General features: G+C 34.9%; 1 long non-coding RNA gene across 1 annotated transcript in view; it reads left to right on the top strand.

The window, feature by feature from the left end:
* Nucleotides 1–14,450: 14,450 nt before the first annotated feature.
* LOC116850210 overlaps nucleotides 14,451–20,839 on the top strand; it is a 24,827-nt gene continuing 18,438 nt past the window's right edge. Inside the window, exon 1 of the long non-coding RNA XR_004379283.1 lies at nucleotides 14,451–14,674. This is a non-coding gene — a long non-coding RNA (uncharacterized LOC116850210). The remainder of the gene's footprint in view (nucleotides 14,675–20,839) is intronic.

Genomic DNA, 20,839 nt, shown 5'->3' with positions numbered 1-20,839 from the left:
TATTAGTTTTGAAATTCTTTTTCAATAATTTTCTTCTAAATAGTGAAGTGCATTACTTTGATATTTATATATATTTAATCTATCTAACACACAATAGCTACAATTATAACAAAAAATAATTAAAAATCTCGAATACTCCCCGCAAAATAAATTTAAACTTGATCACACTTTTTCGTTAGAAACATAATGAACTTTCTAATAGAATATTTCAGTTCTTAAAATATAAATAGCACAAATAAAACGAAAGAATATTGCAAAATGTCGATCTGTTCCTCGGTTACAAAATACTATAGTGACTTTTACTATAAAATTCTCTCCGTATACTAGATTTATTGTCGGAATTAAATAACTCGATTATATGCTTAATACGGTCACTTGTTTACATAAAAACCTCTAACTGTAGAACAGACAACGGCGATTAAAAAGAGACCGATCGAAATCACAAAACAATGTGCAAATAAATTGTGACGAGAGATGTCTCAGTTTCGTTAAGTATATTTGCTCGTGACACATGTGTCAATGTAAAACTACGGAATGCAAACACTTACCAGGTTTGTGCTCACGCACGCCACGTGCTTTTTCTGATTGCAAGAACGGCGCACTGTGTGCAGTCGAGTAATCATCGGATTCGTCTATCACGATCGCAAGTTCCAGTAACTTGGCAGAGCGCCGGCGATCTTTTCCATCACGTCGAAGAAAAGGATGTAATAATAATCTCGTGCGTGCTGAGCGACGCTCACGTACTATTCTCGCAAACATTCCACACCTATATGCCTCGTGCAATTCGTCACATGTGTACAAAGTATTATACTATATATAGGATGTCCCAGAATAATTTTTTATTTAGAAATTTAAAGACCTTACATATATTCACATGTTTAATTATTTTCACCTCAATCCGTTCTATGTTCCCACAAAAATTGCGGGGGAAACTCTGGAACACCCTGTAAAGTAACACAATTATGACGTTAAAAGCTTGCGGTAATTGTTTAAAAATGCACCGCTATTTAGCTCGATGTCCATTACTAATGGATCTTATATTATTCATATGTATAAGTTAGAATTACACGATACGTCTCAATTGACAAAGTGCTCCAAAGTTTTATCTCGAGAGCTAAACACATGGCAACGACGCAAAAGTAATATGTTCTAATCTCTTGATACGTCTTATACGTCTCTGATTAGGCTATAGAGCGAACATGTCAATACCGCGTTTTTGTGAAATATACAGGGTGTCTCAAGCTTTCCTCCGCAATTTTTGTAGGAACGTAGAACGAATTGAGGTGAACATAAAAGTTCTATCCTTTTGTGCTATTTGCAATAATAATCGAGATATTAATTAAAGAAAATTGATAAATGATCATGCGCGATATGCTAAATGAGCTATAGTGGCTCCGTCTGCTGTTACTTACTGATACATTAAGTCAAACTAAACAAAAAATCTTCTACTATTTTGCAAATGACTACATAGATTTTTAGATATTAATTAAAGAAAATTTGTGCATTATCGCGCATGATTATGTAACAATTTTCTTTCATTAATAACTAAAAGCATTAGTACGTAATTATTTACAAAATTATGAGAAGCTTTTTTGATCAATTTGACCTATAATGTGTGCAAGCACACAATAGCTTATCTATCATATCGCGCGTGATTATTTACTAATCTTCTTTAATTAATATCTCGACTATTATTGCGAATATTGCAAAATAGTATGAGACTTTTATTTTTACCTCAATCCGTTCTACGTTCCCACAAAAATTGCGGAGGAAACTCTGGAACACTCTGTATACGAAATAACACAACTATGACATTAAAAGCTTGCAGTAATTGTTAAAAATGCGCCGTTATTTGGCTGGATGTCCATTACTAATGGATTGCTTTATTAACGATCCAATAGTACCGGTGAATATTAAATACCTGATAGCAACTGAATTTAATATTCATCGTCGTTATTAATAACTCAGTAAATCAATGTTACAATACAAAATATAACGCGGCACAAAATTTTCTTAATGCAAAAAATCGAAGCTTTTTGAGATGTCCCTGGTTCAATTGCATAACATTGGCGAACTTGGCTAAATGGCTTCGCAAGAAGAGTTGTAGTTTACAAGGGAACCTTGCAAGTCCGAAAATTCAGATTTCAATGACACTTGACTTAAATGTAGGTTAAGTAAATAAATAAATTCAAAAGTTTTTAGTTGCAGCTGAAAAGAGTTTGAGGAGGTAAAACCACTCTGCAAAGATACAGAGACTTTCGATTTTTTTCAATGCGCCTCGTAAACTAAATGAGATATCAAAAAATGTTTAATACAAAAGTTTTATAGGAAAATATTCATCTACTTAAATACGCTATTTATTTTCCAAGAAGAAATTATTTTCACCCTTTGTAACTATATAACAAATTATTTATTATGTTAAAATATTTAAATAAAATTTGGCATAAATGCAGGTTGAATAAAAACATTAATCTAAAAAATGTCTATGAGTAGTAAAGAACAGTCTGAAAGCATGAACTCATTACTCAAAGATATAGAGCCTTCGTTTTTCCGAAATAGCTCGTAAACTATGAGATATCGACATGAGATGTTCTGTGTAAAAATTTTATAATAAAAATATTTCTATTTAACTGTGTCATTTATTAAAAAAAAAGGATTATTTTAAAGAACTCCTTTTCCTTGTACTCCTTATGTGAAAATATATTTTTGTGTGTTATAACATTATAAGATTATCATTAAGTTAAGGTGAGTTGTATTATTTACATTTCACATGTATTCATGCTTATAACCAATTGCATTGACTCATATTTTCAAGCATATATACGCATTTTGTCTTTATTATACGTAAGGTAAAAGTACTAATACCCCGACATGTATCTAATCCTGGATACTCTTTTATTTTAATCTTTAGATATAAATATTTAAATTTTTAACATAAAATATATGTACAAATATTGAGTATGTAAATATATTCTATGTTGAAAGTTTAACTATTTATATTTAAAGACCAAACAATAAGAATGTCCAGGATAAGGTACGTGCCCAGAAATTGGTATCTTTATGTTATGTACGGACATTATGTTATCACTTTTTTACGTAATAACAACGCAGTGTAAAAATATACAATTCGCAATTATGATGCAATTATTCTGTTAAAAACACATATTTCTTTTACACTAATATAACACAGTATACATGAGATATAATAATCTTAATAATATAAGATATGGTTTGCGTCATTCATAAGACTGGCATATATATAATGCATATAAATAATTCATATGCATATTTTCAGTATAAATAGCGAGCGTAGCAATAGATAACACAATATATACGTCAATACTACATTAGAATATCAAAAATATTGAGAATATATCCGACATATATAGAATTCACAGCAGATGATGAAATAGAAGTATTTGAAGAGAATAATGATGAAGATATGATTTTGGAGGTTCTGGATTTTGGAGACATCTTGTACGGATCATGTTATAGATACAAGATATGATAATCTCAATATAAAGTCATAAGACTGACATATAAATAATGCATATAAATAATGCATGCATGTATTTTCAGTATAAAGTATAAACAGCAAGTATAGCGATTGGTTCTATGAAAGATCGTCGAAAATCATTGTGTTATTAGAAGTTAGTAATGTCTTTATCTCAAATTATTGTCTCAACTATTTCGATAGGAACTCACAAAAGAAGAGATACATATAAAGAAAATCTGTTGTATATTTTCGGACGTTTTTAAATATTTTAAAGGAACTAGCGATAGGAAACGGATTATCCATAACTTAGAATTGCGATGAACGTTATAAAGAACAAATCAATCTTTCTTCATTTCAAAACCAACGTGAATATTTTAGGTAATTTTTATTAAAACGAAACGTAATATGTTACATGTAAATTCTGTGAATATTTTTAAGCTGTTAATTATTTCATTTTATCGCTTGGCGTCTTTGATGTTATTTATATACCGCGGCGTGGTGAGCTGCGGTCTGCTAACAATGAGCAAGTCCGCATTTCACGGTTACGCTGTACACAAATTGTTTCGACTTACTTCGGGAATCCTATTGACAATTTTATATTGCCTGTGTCTTTATCCGTTAATCACAGTACAGATATTATTCTTACGTTTTTTACTGCTATTCTGTATATTTTTAGGATTTCTTGACGGTTTTAGGATTTTTTAGGATTTCTTAACAATTAACATCTTTCTGTATTGTTAATTTTTTAATACAGATTTTATATTGATTTTTACTGATCTTATTTTTTTCGACTGACTATTCTTCACACGCTGCAAACTCAAAAACGTAGCAGTGCGGATATTCTGGACTTCTGGACTTCGTACATAACTAATTATCGCAGCGATTTTCTACGTTTTTTTTTGTCGTTTTTTACATTGTTTGTCATATTATTGTCCGGTACTATGTTATAGTATGTATTGCGCATCCGTTTTATGCTTTATTGGCTTGCTCCACCGCTTCCGATCGGCTGACCATATCTCTTTCTAATTATTTTTTGTATCACAAACCATAATTCTTTAATTATTGGTTACCACTGAAGAGGGTCCACTGTAGGGACTAGAACGCGTCTAGTGTATATGAGTGTTATGTTTTGAAAAATAATACAGTTTCCTAACATGTCTTAAGGACAAATACTAACCAATTTCGTCGAGTTAATTTAATCACACTATTTGAACCGTGTATTGGCTCTTAATAGGCCAACACACTCTTAATTCCCTTCTAATTTTACTTCATTTTAAGTTACAAATATTTCACCAACATCTATAAATGAGAAGGAAACAGAATTATGCGATATAACATATACGATATGAATTATGCGAAGGATATTATAACAAAAGCAATAGACATTATTATTGTATACATATACATCAACACTACATTAGAATTTCAAAAGTATTAGGAACACGATGTACTCGACGTAATCTAGCTCTTGTGGAATTGAAGTGATAGTCATAAAAGTTCTGTACCGTTTTAAGATATTCAATAATTATCGAGAATTAACGAAAGAAGATTTGTGAATAATCATACGAGATATGGTAAATGAGCTGTAATATCGACGTCTGTCATCATTTGCTTGCATATTAAGTCAAATTGAACCAAAAAAGTCCTCTACCTTTTCTTAATAATTTTATAGATTTCTAGTTATTAATTAAAGAACGTTAATATATTATCGCGAGTCACTATCCACCAATCTACTTTAATTAATAGTTAAAAATCTGCAAATCTTTTTGTTTGACCTAATATAAACTTTACAAAAAAATGTCAGTATTTTGTCGGCAAAGTTTTCAGTTTAGTATCTTAGTATCTCCTTAAAACTGCTACAAAAACAAGAGAAGTTTATAGCATACAACAGCAAATGTCGCTATTACAGCTCGTCTAGCATATCTTGCGTGATCATTCACAAGTTTTTAATTAATATCACGATAATTGCGAATATTTCAAGTCGATATAGGAATTTTATGTTCATCCTAACCCATACTATGTCTCTACGAGAGCTTCGAAAATTGTTCTAAGATATCCTAAATATAACAAAAACGTAATATGTTATATATATTTGAAAATTTGTTAAATCAATATTTTGTAATGAATATTCTTACGGTTTAATGCAACTGATTATGAATATATGGATATAAAATAACATGTGAAATATAAATAATATGACTCATCTTAACTTGATAATAATCTTACAATATTATAACATAACAAATACTTTTTCATATAAAAATACAAAGAATAAATTCTTATAAATAGTCTTTAAAAAAAAATGAATGACGCAGTTAAATAGAAATATTTTAATTATAAAATCTCTATACAAAATATTTGTTAATATTTTATGTATTTTACGAGATATTTCGAAGAAAAAATGAAAGTACTATATCTTTGAATGATTGTTTTATGTCTTCAAATTGTCTTTTAACACATCAATTGAAATTTTCTAGATTAATGTTTTTATTTAACCTGCATTTATGTCAAATTTTATTAAAATATTTTAACACAATAGATCATTTGTTATATAGGGAGTATAAAAATGAATTTTTGAAAATAATTTTTTTCTCGAAAAAAATATGACGTGGTTAAATAGAAATAATTTTCTTATAGAACTTTTGTATAAAATATGTTTTGATATTTTATTTAGTTTATGAAACATATTGTAAAATCGAAAGTCTCTATATCTTTAAAAAGTGGTTTAATCTCTTCAAACCGTTTTATAGTCACAACTGAAAATTCCTGAAATTCATTTATTTATCTAGCCTACATTTATGCCAAGTTTCATTAAAATCTGATTTTTCGGGTTTATGAAATTCTCTTGTTAATAAATTGTACAGTCAGCGTCATATATGTCATACCATTCTCTAAATCGAGCGTTATATGATTTTCAATTTTATATATAAAATCTAAAACATAATGAAAGCATTAGAATCCTACTGTTATAGTTATAATTACTTATACGATTTCCAGCCGTGTGCGTGAGGCTAAGCATCATGTAATTCTCGGTCTAATAATACGAGATGTACATAACACATACAATATTATTTGTATAACGATACATCTAATTGTAAGATAAGATATAAAACTGTGCTATTTAAACGTTGCGTTCGGCGCTCTGGTTTTCTAATTTCTATTTTTAAAGTCCATATATTGTATACATAATTGTGCCAAACTATTTTCGTAACTGGTACGACGTAACTGGACGACTTTTTTAAGTCGTCATAAAATTTCGTTACTGCGAGAGTAAATAACCAGGTTAAGTTATTTTAAATTTTTTGCGTTATTATTATGTAATTATAAAAAAATGCACAGACAAGATATCTCGTAACCTGTCCTCTTTTACAGCGTATAATTTGCGAAACGCGAAATATCTACTGAGTCATACACTGCATTATCACACGCATATTTCAAACATCATTTCTTTCGTATATTATTATTATTCGTATATATTATTATTCGTATTACTAATGATACGTACACAAAAAAAACTTCACGTGTTATAAACTTCTCTTATTTTCGTAGCAGTCTTAAGGAGATAAACTGAAGTGGAAAACTTTGCCGACAGAATACTGACATTTTTCTGTAAAATTTATATCGTAATTTTATATCTTTTGGTTGTACAAAATTACACATGCTTTTACGCAATGAAAGTAAAAAATAAATAGTGCAAAAATAAATAGAAGCATTGCTCAATATGTAACGAGAACAAAAAAATTTTTAAGTATAAAATCTCAAGTTAAATCTCTCTGTTAATTAGCGTAATATTTGCGTAATTCAAAAGTTCCGTAGCTTGTATATACCAGTGATTTTTAGAAACTAATAAAAAACTAAAGTAGATATAATAAAAAAAGTTAATGAAAGAGTAAAAGTAAGTATAAACAATAAATTTTTTTCTTCATTTGTATTTTATCTACTCGCACTTTTTTTATGAACTCTCTTTTGACACTTTATCTATTTAATCCATTTTTTCTTAATGAATTTAACTTAAATAATCAAGTGCAAGTAAAATTATAGATTGATTTGGTTATAAATCTCAATTAAAACTTAATAATAAATGAAATTTTCATTAAACTCATCTTTCGTAACCTCACTTTTCATTAAATTCATCTTTCGTAACATTCAATATGATAAAGAAAACCAGAAAAATTCATCGATTGTTGTCAAATCAAGAAAAAATCATCAGATTTTTTAATTGAAATATTTTAAATATTTTAAATATTTTAATTTTGAAATATTTCTTACTTTGAACAGCGTGAATATTCTGTTATAAACAAGTCATCAACACTACGCATTGAGTTGGCTATTTATTCTATGCGTGCAGGTCAGGTCAAGTTAGCTTGCGAGAGTGCAGACATAGAGAGATAACGTCGTTCGAATTTACCCCGCGTTCGCAATTACCCCACTGAAATTGTTCGCAATTACTCCAAATGATCAAGTTACAATAAAATTGCATGAAACAAAAGAGAATGGTTTTATAACTAGAGTTTGACGTTAACAAATGAAATTTTCATATCACTCACTTTTTGAAACCAAATGTTCAACACGTTATTGAAGGAAATTAAGAAGTTTCATTGATTTATCAAACTAACAAAAAAAACATCAAATAGGTTGAAATATTTTAAAGGATCTTACTTTGGAGAGCGTGCACATTTTCTTATTTCGAACAAAGTAACAACACTAAAAATAGATTTAATTATTTATGTGTTATTTATGTGTGTATATTATATTATATTGCGAAAATAGGAACATAGAAAAATTACGTTGTTCGGATTTGCCCCGCGTTTGCAGTTACCCTACTCTCTCATACATGGTTAAATTTTTCGCTGAATTTAGTAAGACAAAATAACATGTAAGTTCTGCATAAAAGTTCTGCATATAAGTTCTATATAAAAAATACGAAAAGGATAGCCTGATTGTGTTAGTGACGGTCGTTTCTATGTTATCGACATTTTTCGAGTTTGTCATCGATTCCAGTATTCCCTTAAGCCTAATTCTCACGGAGCGTGATTTGAAGTTGTTTTTGTTGCGGGAAGCCATGCATGCTACTAAGTTCGTTTTGTAGCAAGAAATTTGACTCTCGGCTCCATGAAATTTGCTCCATTACGAACTTGACGGTTAGTTTTTCCAGACAGATTCGATGTTATTTTCCAAGCGTATTGCTAGGATCCCACACAGTTCGTCCAATCAAATATATGTCAGCTAACGTCAATCATATAATTACACTATATTTGACAGTTTATATTAGGATCCTAGCAACACGCTTAGAAAATAACACCAAATCTGTCTGGAAAAATTAATCATTAAGCTCACAACAGAGTGCGTCGAGTGTCAAATTTCTTACTGCAAAACGATCTTAGCGGCATGCGTGACTCCTCACAAAAAAAACAGTTTCAAATCACGCTCCGTGGGCATTAGGCTTTAGATTGATCAACTCTTACAACCCGAAAAGCCACTATAGTAGCGCGTCAGGGATATCATGTTTTTTTACCAATCCATCCTTTGACATGTACGAAAAAGTCCTAGTTCAAAGATTGTAAAATTCACCCGAAAGCTACCTGCTATAAGGGTTAAACCAGCGTAAGAAAGATTCCACACATCTTTTCCTCACCTTCCACGCGTTTTTTCTATTAATGATCGTTTGCACCGAATTCACCCTACCTTTAATAATTCGCATTCCTTTAATCAGGTATTACGACTTCTTGCCATCCGTAATTCGTGATGAATGAACTATTCACTCGTAACGACCGCGACGAGTGTCTATATCAAGCACATAAATACTTAGGAGAAGTTACGGAGTCCTCCGTAACCTTCGATATTATTGAAGCTCTGTAATTCTGACAACCCGAGGATAAGTTCGATAATAATGATGGAAATGTTATGGCGCGAGGTGGCCTTTCCTGAGTTAGTATCGTCCATATAAGAGTCGTAATAATAAAATTCACATTAATCTTTCACGAAACGCTCGGAAAGAGGCAAAGTTAAGGGGGAGTGGAAAGGAACGAGATGGGCGCTCGTCGCGCTTCAGGCCGGAACTGTGGAACTATTTATGACTCCAGTCCATTTGTCGAACGTCACAAGGGATTTCCGGAAATTGCTTTAAACGCGTAATGGCACGTCCGCTTTGGTAGTTTACCGGCTAGGGTTACCAGCTGCCATAACAAAATCGTTGATATTGTCCGCGATGGCACCGCCGGCGTGCGTGACTATTGCGAATCGACAAAAACGATCAGCAGACGCCAACGGATAGGTATTCTTTCCTACGTCGCTCGTGGATGCAAAGCGATTTCTAGCAATTACACGCGAATCGTACGTCTAAAATAAATTCGGTCTCGTCGGTATTAAGTTCTCCTTGGCGTCGGACGTCCCGTTCAGCGAAACGCGAATACTAGTGAGCGGAATGTCGTGGCATTCTGCAAATTGTTTCGTTGCATTCAAATTAGTCCGTGCAAAAAAACATAACAGAAAAGATAATGATAATATTAATATTAATGTATTCTTATTGATATACATGTGTAATACAAAGTTATGAGAAATAGTCTGTTTAAATGTAAATTCGCCGAAATAACTTTATGCTTCCAATTCATACATTATACAATAATAATAATGAAATATTCATAACGTATGTTTGTATTGCAGATTTTGAATCTCATTTTTCCAGCTTCTTTCGTGTATCTGATTAGTTGCGCATTTAATGAGCGCGATTGAACGAGCGAGTACGAGCGTAAAAAGATCAATTTGACAGTTTGTATGTTCAAAGATTTAATATCTTTAAACATTAAAAATTGTTTGACAAAATGAAAAAATGCTAAAATGTATTTAGATACGGATAAAATAAATGTAACGTAAAATATTGTGCGCTATATGCTATAGTTATATAAAATATACAATTAAATACTTAAAAAAATACATAAAATTCTAATCTTCGCAACACGTTTAGACTTAAAATAAACTAACATTTTAAAACGCAATGAATCTTCTCATTATCAACACTACTCTATACATAGCTTAGTTAAAAACTAATATATATACTGAAAGAAGAATTTAGTTGACAAAACCAAAATTTGATTAAAATGGTATTAACCTAATGTTTGATAATTACAACCAAAAAATTTAACTGCCGCTATTTTGCCTTTATTTCTCAGTAATATATTTATTTAATTACTAAACGAAGCAAGATAGCGGCAATTAAAATTTTTAATAGCAATTACCAAACATCTCGTTGATCCTATTTTAACCAAACGTTAGTTTTGATAGTTAAATTCTTTTTTCAATGTATTATTGCAATATGTATATAATATTCAATATCATGTAACATGTAACATTCAAAATAATAACGCGATAAGAACAGTATAATACAGTATATTATTTGATAAAGACGCGACTTTGAAGTATCCCAGTACCGTCTGAATTCTTCCGGAAGTTCGGCGCGTCTCAGCAGAGCTCAAATTATTAACCGCAACTCCCATATTGTGCCTCGTGCAGAACCGGATGGCATAATTAAGAGGGTTCCCGCTGTCGTTGACTAGCACGTGACTCGACCTCGGTACGGCCTGGCACATACATTTTCAGACATGCAAACCGGCGCTGTGAAACCGACGACGTGTCTTAGGTTCGGCTTTACCCGGCTATCTGGATCTAGTTACGAATTTGCATTACGGGATCGCCGGGATTTCCCCGCGAATTTCGTGGGCCGCGTTCGTTCAGTTCTACATCAGGGTCGTTTGTCGTTTATTTCTCGGAACATACACTAAAAAAATTATTTTTGTATTTTGAACTAAAATATGTACGTACACGATTTGATTGTCATTACTTTATTTTCACTTGTGCTACGTATTATAAAACTTAAAAGAAGTCATGGACAGTATACGATAAGCAGATAATAAGCTATATGTATATGTGTATGTGTGTGTGTTATTTTTTTAAGTATATTTACTATTTATGGTTTACAGCCTTTAAAGCAGGCGTTTTTTCATGGATCATAAATAATAAAGATAAAAAATTAATGCGCACGTTATGATGTTTTAAAATTGACTAGGAACACTGAGGAACATATTGTCACAAACCTAGGGCGTTTTACTTTGCAGAATATTGACAAAACGTCCCACTGAAAGTTTTTGTTAAACATTGTTTTATTGTTTTTTCGTGTTGTTTATATATTTGTTCTATAATTAGTAAAGACGAAAACTATAATCAGTTTGTAGTTAAATAAATTGTAATTTATATATAACGGTATATATAAAAACAAATACTTTATTAAGTTTTGAAACATTAGTTTTAAAACTTTAAAACATAGAATCTTTGTTTTAGAAGTTTTAAAACATAGAAGGTATTGTATAGTTTTACCCTATACTGAAAAAAGGATTTTATTGTCAAAACGAAAAAGTTGATACACCAAAACAAAATTTGGTTAAAATAGGATTGACCAAATATCTAATAATTGCAATCAAAATATTTAATTGGCGTTATGTGTGTTTTGCTTTCTCAATAATATATATTTCCAACTACGTGGCTCTACAATTTGTTCGTACCTAATTTCGTCCCATGTCTATAAATAATACATATAATTAGTAAATAATACATATTACACACATACTGCCATGCTAAAGAAAAAAGTGGTTAACTACATTTGTGACAACCACTTTTTTCCTTGGCATGGCAACATATATATATATATATTATGTTTAGAACGTTTTCGTAACGTAAACTTCTTTATCTTATTTATTAAAAGTGTTATACAGAGACAGCAGATTTTTATAAATATCAATTGCAAATTGCAGTCTTTTTAAACTATTTTCGCGTGAATAAATAACATCTGGATCAAACATATCTTTAGGTAAATAAAAATGTAGATGTTGGAGCGAATATTTAAACCAAATGTTGGGAGGATAGATTTTTCATACTGAAAGAAAAATCTGGTAATAATCAACAAAAACATTTGATTTGCAACAAACATTTCAGTGCAATGTTTGGTAAGAAGTATCGAATATGATAATAGTTACCAACTGCTTGATAATAATTACAAAATACAAATGCACAAATCTTCTTTAATTAATATCTAAAAATCTATGTGGTTATTTGAAAGAGACTTTTCAAAATGATAAGAGACTTTTCTGTTTAATTTGATCTAATATATAAGTATATATATGGCAGACAGCGCCACTACAGTTTATCTACTATATCGTGCGTGATCATTTACTAATCTTTTTATTAATATCAATTAATATCTCGGAATTTATTACAAATATCGCAAAACAATATGGGACTTTTATGTTCACCTCAATCCGTTCTACGTTTCTACAAAAATTGCGAGAAAAAGCCTATATATTTCACAAGAACGCGGCATGTCCGCTCTATAATCTTATCATAGACATATCAAGACACGTCGAAATATATTACGCCGTTGCCATATGTTTAGCTTTCGAGAAAAAACTTGGACGCTTTGTCAACTGAGACGTATCGTGTAGTTTTAACTTACATGTAAAATGCAAAATCTCTAAATTTCTAAATAAAAATTTATTCTGCGTGAAAGAAGAGTCTACATTCAGAGAAAATTACATTAAAGAAGAAAAATAAATATCTGGCCATCTGAAATCCAAACAATATAATTTATGTGGAGAAACTTAATTTATACACGAAACAGTATATCTGACACAACCAGATTTATATGTGGACTATAACCCACTGCTTTTCCCGTGTTTTTCTCATGTCGTTACTTCCGTCTCCGACACGCTTCAGGCGCGTTAACCTTCGCTGTCTGAAGTGAAATTTTCCATGTAATTTAGGACAAACATGTAAACATACATAGCGCTAGATAATCTGGAAAAAAGTCACATCCACGAGCGTGAGGTCGTGCACGCGAGTTTCGTCGCGCAGCTGCGGCCGAGTTTTCGTAGACGAGGGGTTTGAGATCTACACGCATACACGGATTGTACGGCCCGATGGTGCATCAGCTGGTGAGACGCACCGATGCAATGTGAGAAGGCAGACGCGTTGCAAGCGGGACTCTTAACATCGCCCTTAATACGACAGCAGGCAGTGCATGCAACGCGACGCGGTTTAGCGCGGACATGTATATTCAGTAGTTCGCTGTGAAGAGGGTAATCCGGAGTGCGCGGAAATGGACGGCGATACCACTCGCGGGTTAGAGGCTTTAAAAGCGCGAGATGGGTGCGACGCGCGACGAGAGGAGAAGAGAGGAGAGCAGAAGAAGGTGAAGGGGACAACGGCGTGCGAGGGGAGCAGCCAGCTCGCGCAATGCGACTATCGCATCCTGTAAATCATATATAATTGTAATTTATACCGCGCATCATCCTATGTTAATTATAACCGGGTCGGGGCGTAGCGTCGCGGCCGCGGCCACGACGAAACGAGTTTACGAACGCGTCGCAACGCCGGGATTTACGAGCTTCGCAGAGGGTGAGCTATCCCGTGCTGAGGGACTTCGGTCGCATCGCTCTCTCGAATGTATCCCTCCTCTTCCTTTCGTTCGTGTTTGCGTTTTCTTTTCTCTTTCTTTCTCTCTCCCTCCCTCTCTCTCTCTCTCTCTCTCTCTCTCTCTCTCTCTCTCTCTCTCTCTCTCTCTCTGTCGCTTTTTCTCTCTTATTCTTTTTTTTTATCACGATACCGCAATATCTTGTAGATAGCGACGAACGGTCGGCGCAAATGTAATGAACGACTTTCGGTGTTTTCCCGAGTCATGGAAGGTAGGAAAGGTAGGAGAAAGAGTAAAAGAGAGAGAAAGAGAAAGAAAGAGAAAATAGAATAGAGTTTATTTATACCTTAGAGTTTATTTATACCTTGGAATTAACCCTAGGTTGGATTATAACTTAGGATTACAGATGCTTCACGTAGAATATCAGATGATCATCACGCAAGGAGAATAAGAAAAATAATTGTAGATAATGCCAATTTTTACAGGACGCTGTAAATTACGCAATCAATAAGAATGTGTTATAATTGCAACGGAAAGAGGGCGAGAACGAGAGAGAAAGAGAAAAAGAGACAAAGTCAGAGAGGCGAAGTTGATCGACGAAAGCTACGAAATATTGTCCCACTTCCTGCCTGAGAATTGCCGACTGACGTACACGAATTGCGAGCGCAAGTCAATAGACCTCCATTCCTCTCCCCTTCGTGATTCGGAGTTTAATACAGGTAAGTTTGTCACAGTGTTTACGTTTATGCTTGCCAAAAATCCCGTTATTAAAGCAAGTAGAGGAATATAAGAAAGCATTCGGAAGAAACACGGAGAGACGGAGAGAATCGTGAAATCAAATGAAGAGTGAAGCATGCTGTCGTTACAGCGAACAGCGTTTCTCGCTACGACAGTATTCGCTACGACTCGCGAATTGTGGCTTTTCGGTGCGAATTTGTACGCCACCACGCAAACCCACGGCTCCGATCGCGCCGCGAATTTTCATACTTGCGATTTTTCCTTCGCCTTCGTCGCGAGTGCATCCGATCGGATGCACTCGCGGCGCTCAGATTTCGGCGTTCGTGCAGATACGAGCGATGCGGCACGTATAAATGCACACAAACGCGAATCCGATGCAATCGGCGCGGAACGGCGTAAGAGAGCACTCGAGAGCGGCGAGCTAGCTCCGGGCGGTAAATGGCGGGCGAAACGCCGGACATTTGATGCCTCCCAAGCTCATCGGTTCGCAGCTGACGTGTACAAGGAAATGGCATTTAACGGATTAAAATCAGCCGTCCAGAGAGCTAACGTGCGAGAGCTCGATAACGGCTGGCTGGAGTTGGATTTTTGTGCGTTCGGTTCTTTTTTTTTCCCAGGCCGTCCATCGCGCCGACTTATCTATATCGTTATAAAACATCGGCGTGCTATCGGGTGTCGGTCTCGACGACGATAAGAAATCTCTCGCTGGGAACGCGTGCCTCGAAAATCGACGATAAGCACCGCCAGATCGAAAATAAAAATAATATCGTGCCACTTTTAAAAAATAATTCGTGTTCTAGAGATTCTAGAGATCGACGAGAATTTGTTAAAATTCCAATCTATTGACACCTGGCGTTTATGTAATCGCTTTATTTAAACCAGTCCGTATTTAAACAATCATTTAAAGTCGACGTTAATCGCGTTCCCTTTCTTCATCCGGGAAAGATACGAATCGACGAACTTCTCTATATTTCACCTCGCTTTGAGGGACCGAAATTGGACACGCCGTCGACCCCTGAAAAAAGGGTTAACGAAAACCGATGTTATCCGTATGAAATATGCCGTTGCGGAACCGCACAATATTTTACCTCGCGGCGATGCGGCCGTTTACTCTGTCTCCCTTGCGCGCGCGGCCGATATCACGGCGAGAAACGTAACGAGATTTCGGGGATCGATGACAGATTCACAGTGGGCGCCATCATCGAATTTGCTAACGAGACCCGTGACGATACCCGCGCCATCGACTCAGCGGAACTGTCATTAAAAAAGGCCAGTTATAGCGGGCCGCCCTGTGCCGGATAAAAACACGCGGATCTGCGATTGCGGTAAACGAAGCCACTTTGTACGAAGCGAACATAATCGATACGTCTGGCCGCGTACGGGCGAACGAAACGAATGGAAAAAGCTGGACGCGGATTAAGCCACGGCGCGCGATGTCGTTGACAATTCAACGGGGTGAAAATGTTTTGCCGGCGTATCTGGTCGCGCCAGCTGTACCGTATATAGCGCCGTCTATCGCATCGGCACCGCGTATCGGGAAAGATAATTCGATGTGTAACGAATTGCTCTTTGACAAACTTTTGTGTCCCACGCGCCTTCGTGGAGCGTGACCACGTCGACTGAGCGATTCGCGTAAGCCGATTCTGAATAACGATAATCGATATCACTGATCCTTTGCGTATTATGTGAAATCGCCGCCTGAAAGGCTGTTAATGAACTGCGATCGCTCGAAATTTCTGCCTCTTCCCTTAACGCAGTCGGCTATTTATGAGAGATCTCGCGACTTCAGCGTGTTACCGTCCCGCTTTTCATCCCATTAAGATGCACTTAGGGGCTACGGCAAAAATTACGGCTAAACAAATCGTATAATGTCTGCTGTCTCTAATCATATTTAATTCATGTCCTTTTTCTCCTTATCTTTATCACAGAATGTCTGATACAACACACGTACTTATGCAGATAATTTAGATTAAATTAAGCAAAAAATTTTTCATATTAAACCTTTTTATTTTTAGGTCAGTAAGAGCTGAATTCTGATATCCAAACGAAAATTTGTTAAATGTTGGAAGCATAATAATATTTGATATTGTTAACGAATGCACCGGATAAGTTTTCCAATTTTTATAACGTACGCACGATAAATCAATCTCCCACCTACCTTTAATCTTAATTTTTAATATTAATATTAATTAATTTCCTTATTACGCTATGATTTGCAGCAGGCGCATCTTTATTTCAATGAAAGTTGAAAACTACTATCTCAGCCAAGTAGTCGAATCCGGATTTTCCCATTTGCCAGGCAAGACGTCGTACCAAATCGGCCACTAAAACTTAGTTAGAAACTATCCATTGCGTGCTTTAACACTGTCAAACATTATTATACTACATTTAGCAAATATTCGCTCCAACATTCGATTCTTACTGGCCTAAAAATATGTTTAATATAAGTTATATACTTTGAGAGCTTGTGCATATCAAGAGCCAGGATGTCTCAAAAGTAACGAACACTGTAAAAAGAGAGAATAGAAGGAATCAAAATAAAACAAAAAAATAGTCATGTACCATTTTTCGGAAATCGCAATAGTCATTAAATTATTAATTTATGGTTGCCAATCGCCCGCATACGAGGACGGCGGCCGATGTGTTGTCTACCCACAGGTGCATAGGCATTCATATTTAGCGCCCGCCGCTAACGAGGAAAAGAAGACTCGCAGAAGAAAACCAGGCCACAGGCCACAAGAGATATAAGGAAAGTTATCGAAGGGATGCATCAGCTTCCCGGCTGCAATTCAGCTTCGAGCTGAGTTCGGCTTCTTCTTCGAGCTTCTTTTAGCTCCCGCTTTTAATTCAGCATCCAACGGTGTTGGATACATAAGTTGAATTCTCAAGAATCAGCGAACGACTATGATCCGCGGCGGAGGCTTCCCTACGACCGCCTTCAAGAACAACTACATCGCCTAGTAGACCTGTATCTGTCAACAAGACTATAGACAACAATAACACGGTCGAGAACGCCGCCTAGACCCGCGTCTGCCCAGTCGACGAGACTGCAGACAACGGTAACACGTCCGAGGACATCGCCTAGACCTGAGTCTATTCAGTCGACGAGACTACAGACAACGACAACGCGGCCCAAGCGAGTGTTCACCACGTCCGACTACTCCGGAACTACAATCACCCACACCGTTTCCAACGCGTGTGCGATGATCGCAGCGGCTCCAGAAACAGCAGCGGCAGCTTCTTCGGCTCCATAGTCTACATCGAAGTCCTCCTGTATCAATAGTAATTCCTCGTCAGTCTCGACATCTTCCTCGCAGCTCTCCTCTAAGAAGTCGCGACAGCAGCATCCCTCGGGACCTCACCGATTCTCAATCTTCGCAACCTCAGGAGTAAGATATTAGAGTAGAATAACTGAGCGTGTCAAGTGCTTTCAAAATTGTAACAAGCCGACACAAACTTCTTTATACTCTAGCAAATTTTACATAAAAAGAATAAGTTCTTTTTATTCTACAAGAAAGTGCAATTATTTTTTTCTACCTTTAACTTTTTGAGCCATAAAACTGTGGGAAAAGAGAGCACGCGTTAGTCACGCTTAGAATACTCCCCATAAATTAAAATATCTGAGCTACTGGGTGCATCGAAGGCAATAGATCGGACGTAAAAGAAAAATACAATGGCTTACATCTTAATAGCGATGACGGTTGACAACGCACGGTTCTCAAAACAAATGTCTAACTCGGCGCGTGGCTGTGTCGACCAATTGTCATCACTGCTAATTTAAGTTCATCTTTACTCAAGATTTTCAACTTAACATGTTTGCTACCAACGTCATTTTGTTCGCAAAATGGTAGAAGAATTTTTTGTTTAGTTTAACCTAATTTACACGTATACGATATGAGTATATGTATCGTCATGTATCCTATATAGTTTATATTACTATATACTGTAAAAACTGATGTTAAATTTAACATTTCATGTGTCCCAAATCATCCACTCTCATTTATGTGTAAATTAAACACAAAATAAATGTGGTAAAAAATAACACGCATAATATGTAAAAAATTAACACAAAAATTTAACACTTGAATACCGTCAGGAATCACAGTTTGTGTTAAATTGACTATGAATATGTATAATGTTAAATTAACTAAAATAAAACGTTACTTTAACATTTGAGAGGAGTATTAATCTACGGTTTTGATGAAATGATAATGTTAAATTGATATAATCTATGTCTGACATATTAAATATGTCAAATATGTCAATTTAACATAACCTGTGATTCCTAACGTTATTCAAGTGTTAAATTCTTATGTTAATTTTTTACATATTATGCGTGTTATTTTTTATCACATTTATTTTGTGTTAAATTTAAATGAGAGTGGAAGATTTACACATGAAATGTATTAAATTTAACACATCAGTTTTTACAGTGTAGAATAGAACTTGGCACGCGTTGAATATTTTGGCCAACTTTTGATTTGCTTCACCTAGCGCTATTCTCAGCAACTGTATAACTTCTAAATATTTGTTTCTAATAGGGGAAGCTATTGGAAATATATGTTTATAAATTATAAATTCCGGAGTCTCGAGCGGCTTGCAGGTTGCGCACGAAGCGCGATAAGGGGAATAGGTGCTAGGTGGAGCAAGTCGAAAATCGGCCAAAATGTACAACGCGCGCTGAACTCTGCAATAATGGAAAGCTATTGGAAATATATGCAACGAAATGTGCAACACGTGCCGAGCTCTACTGTAGAAAATGCGCACATATGCATATTACGAAACGCAGCCACTATGCCTATGGCCTTGCCTCACTCCGCGGTCTTCTTACGTGGTCTTAGTCAGAGAGAACAGTGTAGCACGAAAATATAATGCGCCGGAGAGAGAACAAATACAAACACCACACTGACGCAAGGAACGAGCCGACATCTGATGTCGATATCGCGACTTTGAACGCTAATGAGTTAACGTAGCGATGTAAAACAAAAAGCAACTTCTCTAACACATATTTCCACACGTGTCTATATCGCTCTTTCATTTGGACGAATTAAGTATCATGATCGATCAACACGTTCGCTAATATAGTTTATTTGGGGAATTCTTTTTACAGAGACCACACATTACATTTGCTTTCATGTGTGAAATAGTGTGAAACAGACTTGATTTGTTTAAATGCTACGTACGATGTTATGTATGAAGCAAACTATCATTGTCGTATACATATGACGTTTGTAGAAAATATTATGTAAATAAATATAAGTAATTAAATTGGAAATCTGGAGTAAAGATGAACTTGAAATGAGAAATTGATTCATCATACATGTGTGACTGATAGCGTTCAAGCACGGCAAATGAAATGCCTAAGTATTAGTAAATTACTAACGATAATAGTCATAGTTAATGTGGTTCTGTCGTGTCTCAAATGACGTATAGAATATCAGATGGTTTGGAAACAGCTTTGAATATCACATTCTCGCATAATGATCTACGATATCATTTGTGACTGAAATTGAAGTTTCACGAAGATTGAACGTTAAACGACGTGTGTGACTACACACGTGTGTGGTACGCGCGCATACCTGATACAGAGAATTTAGATCTATGAAGAACATACACATATATATGTAAACGCAAAGTTTCACAATATTATTATGATATTATCCTCTAATATACCGCAAATGAATAGCTTTTACGACGTCACGTATAAAAGAACAGTGTAAAAGTTTCTGAAAAGTAAACTATATAACTCGAGAGAGAGAATGTATATGTGTGTGTGTTGTGTGTGCATATGCATGTATATGTTTGCGCTAGTGATACTACAGAAATAACGTTACCCTTTGCTACGGCAGTGGCGCTCTAATGCGGCACCGTTTAACCACATACAAATCATTTTACCGTAATTTACCGCAGCTTAATCACCTACGTCGTTAATTCTTGACGGAAGCTTAATGACGTAGGACAGTAATCGTACACCGTTGCGTATAAAATATTCGTCCGTCGTAATCAGAACGCTAATGACGTACACGGAAGAAAAAAAGTGTCTGCGCGATATCGTCGTTGGAATATTTAGGATTATTAATGTATTTGCTATACTCTCCTCTTCTCTCTCTCTCTCTCTCTCTCTCTCTCTCTCTCTCTCTCTCTCT

Source organism: Odontomachus brunneus, unplaced genomic scaffold, assembly GCF_010583005.1.
Source record: "Odontomachus brunneus isolate Ranch 3 - 2012 unplaced genomic scaffold, Obru_v1 Obru_scaffold_137, whole genome shotgun sequence".
Lineage (NCBI taxonomy): Eukaryota > Metazoa > Arthropoda > Insecta > Hymenoptera > Formicidae > Odontomachus > Odontomachus brunneus.
This window is presented reverse-complemented; position numbering and strand designations above follow the sequence as displayed.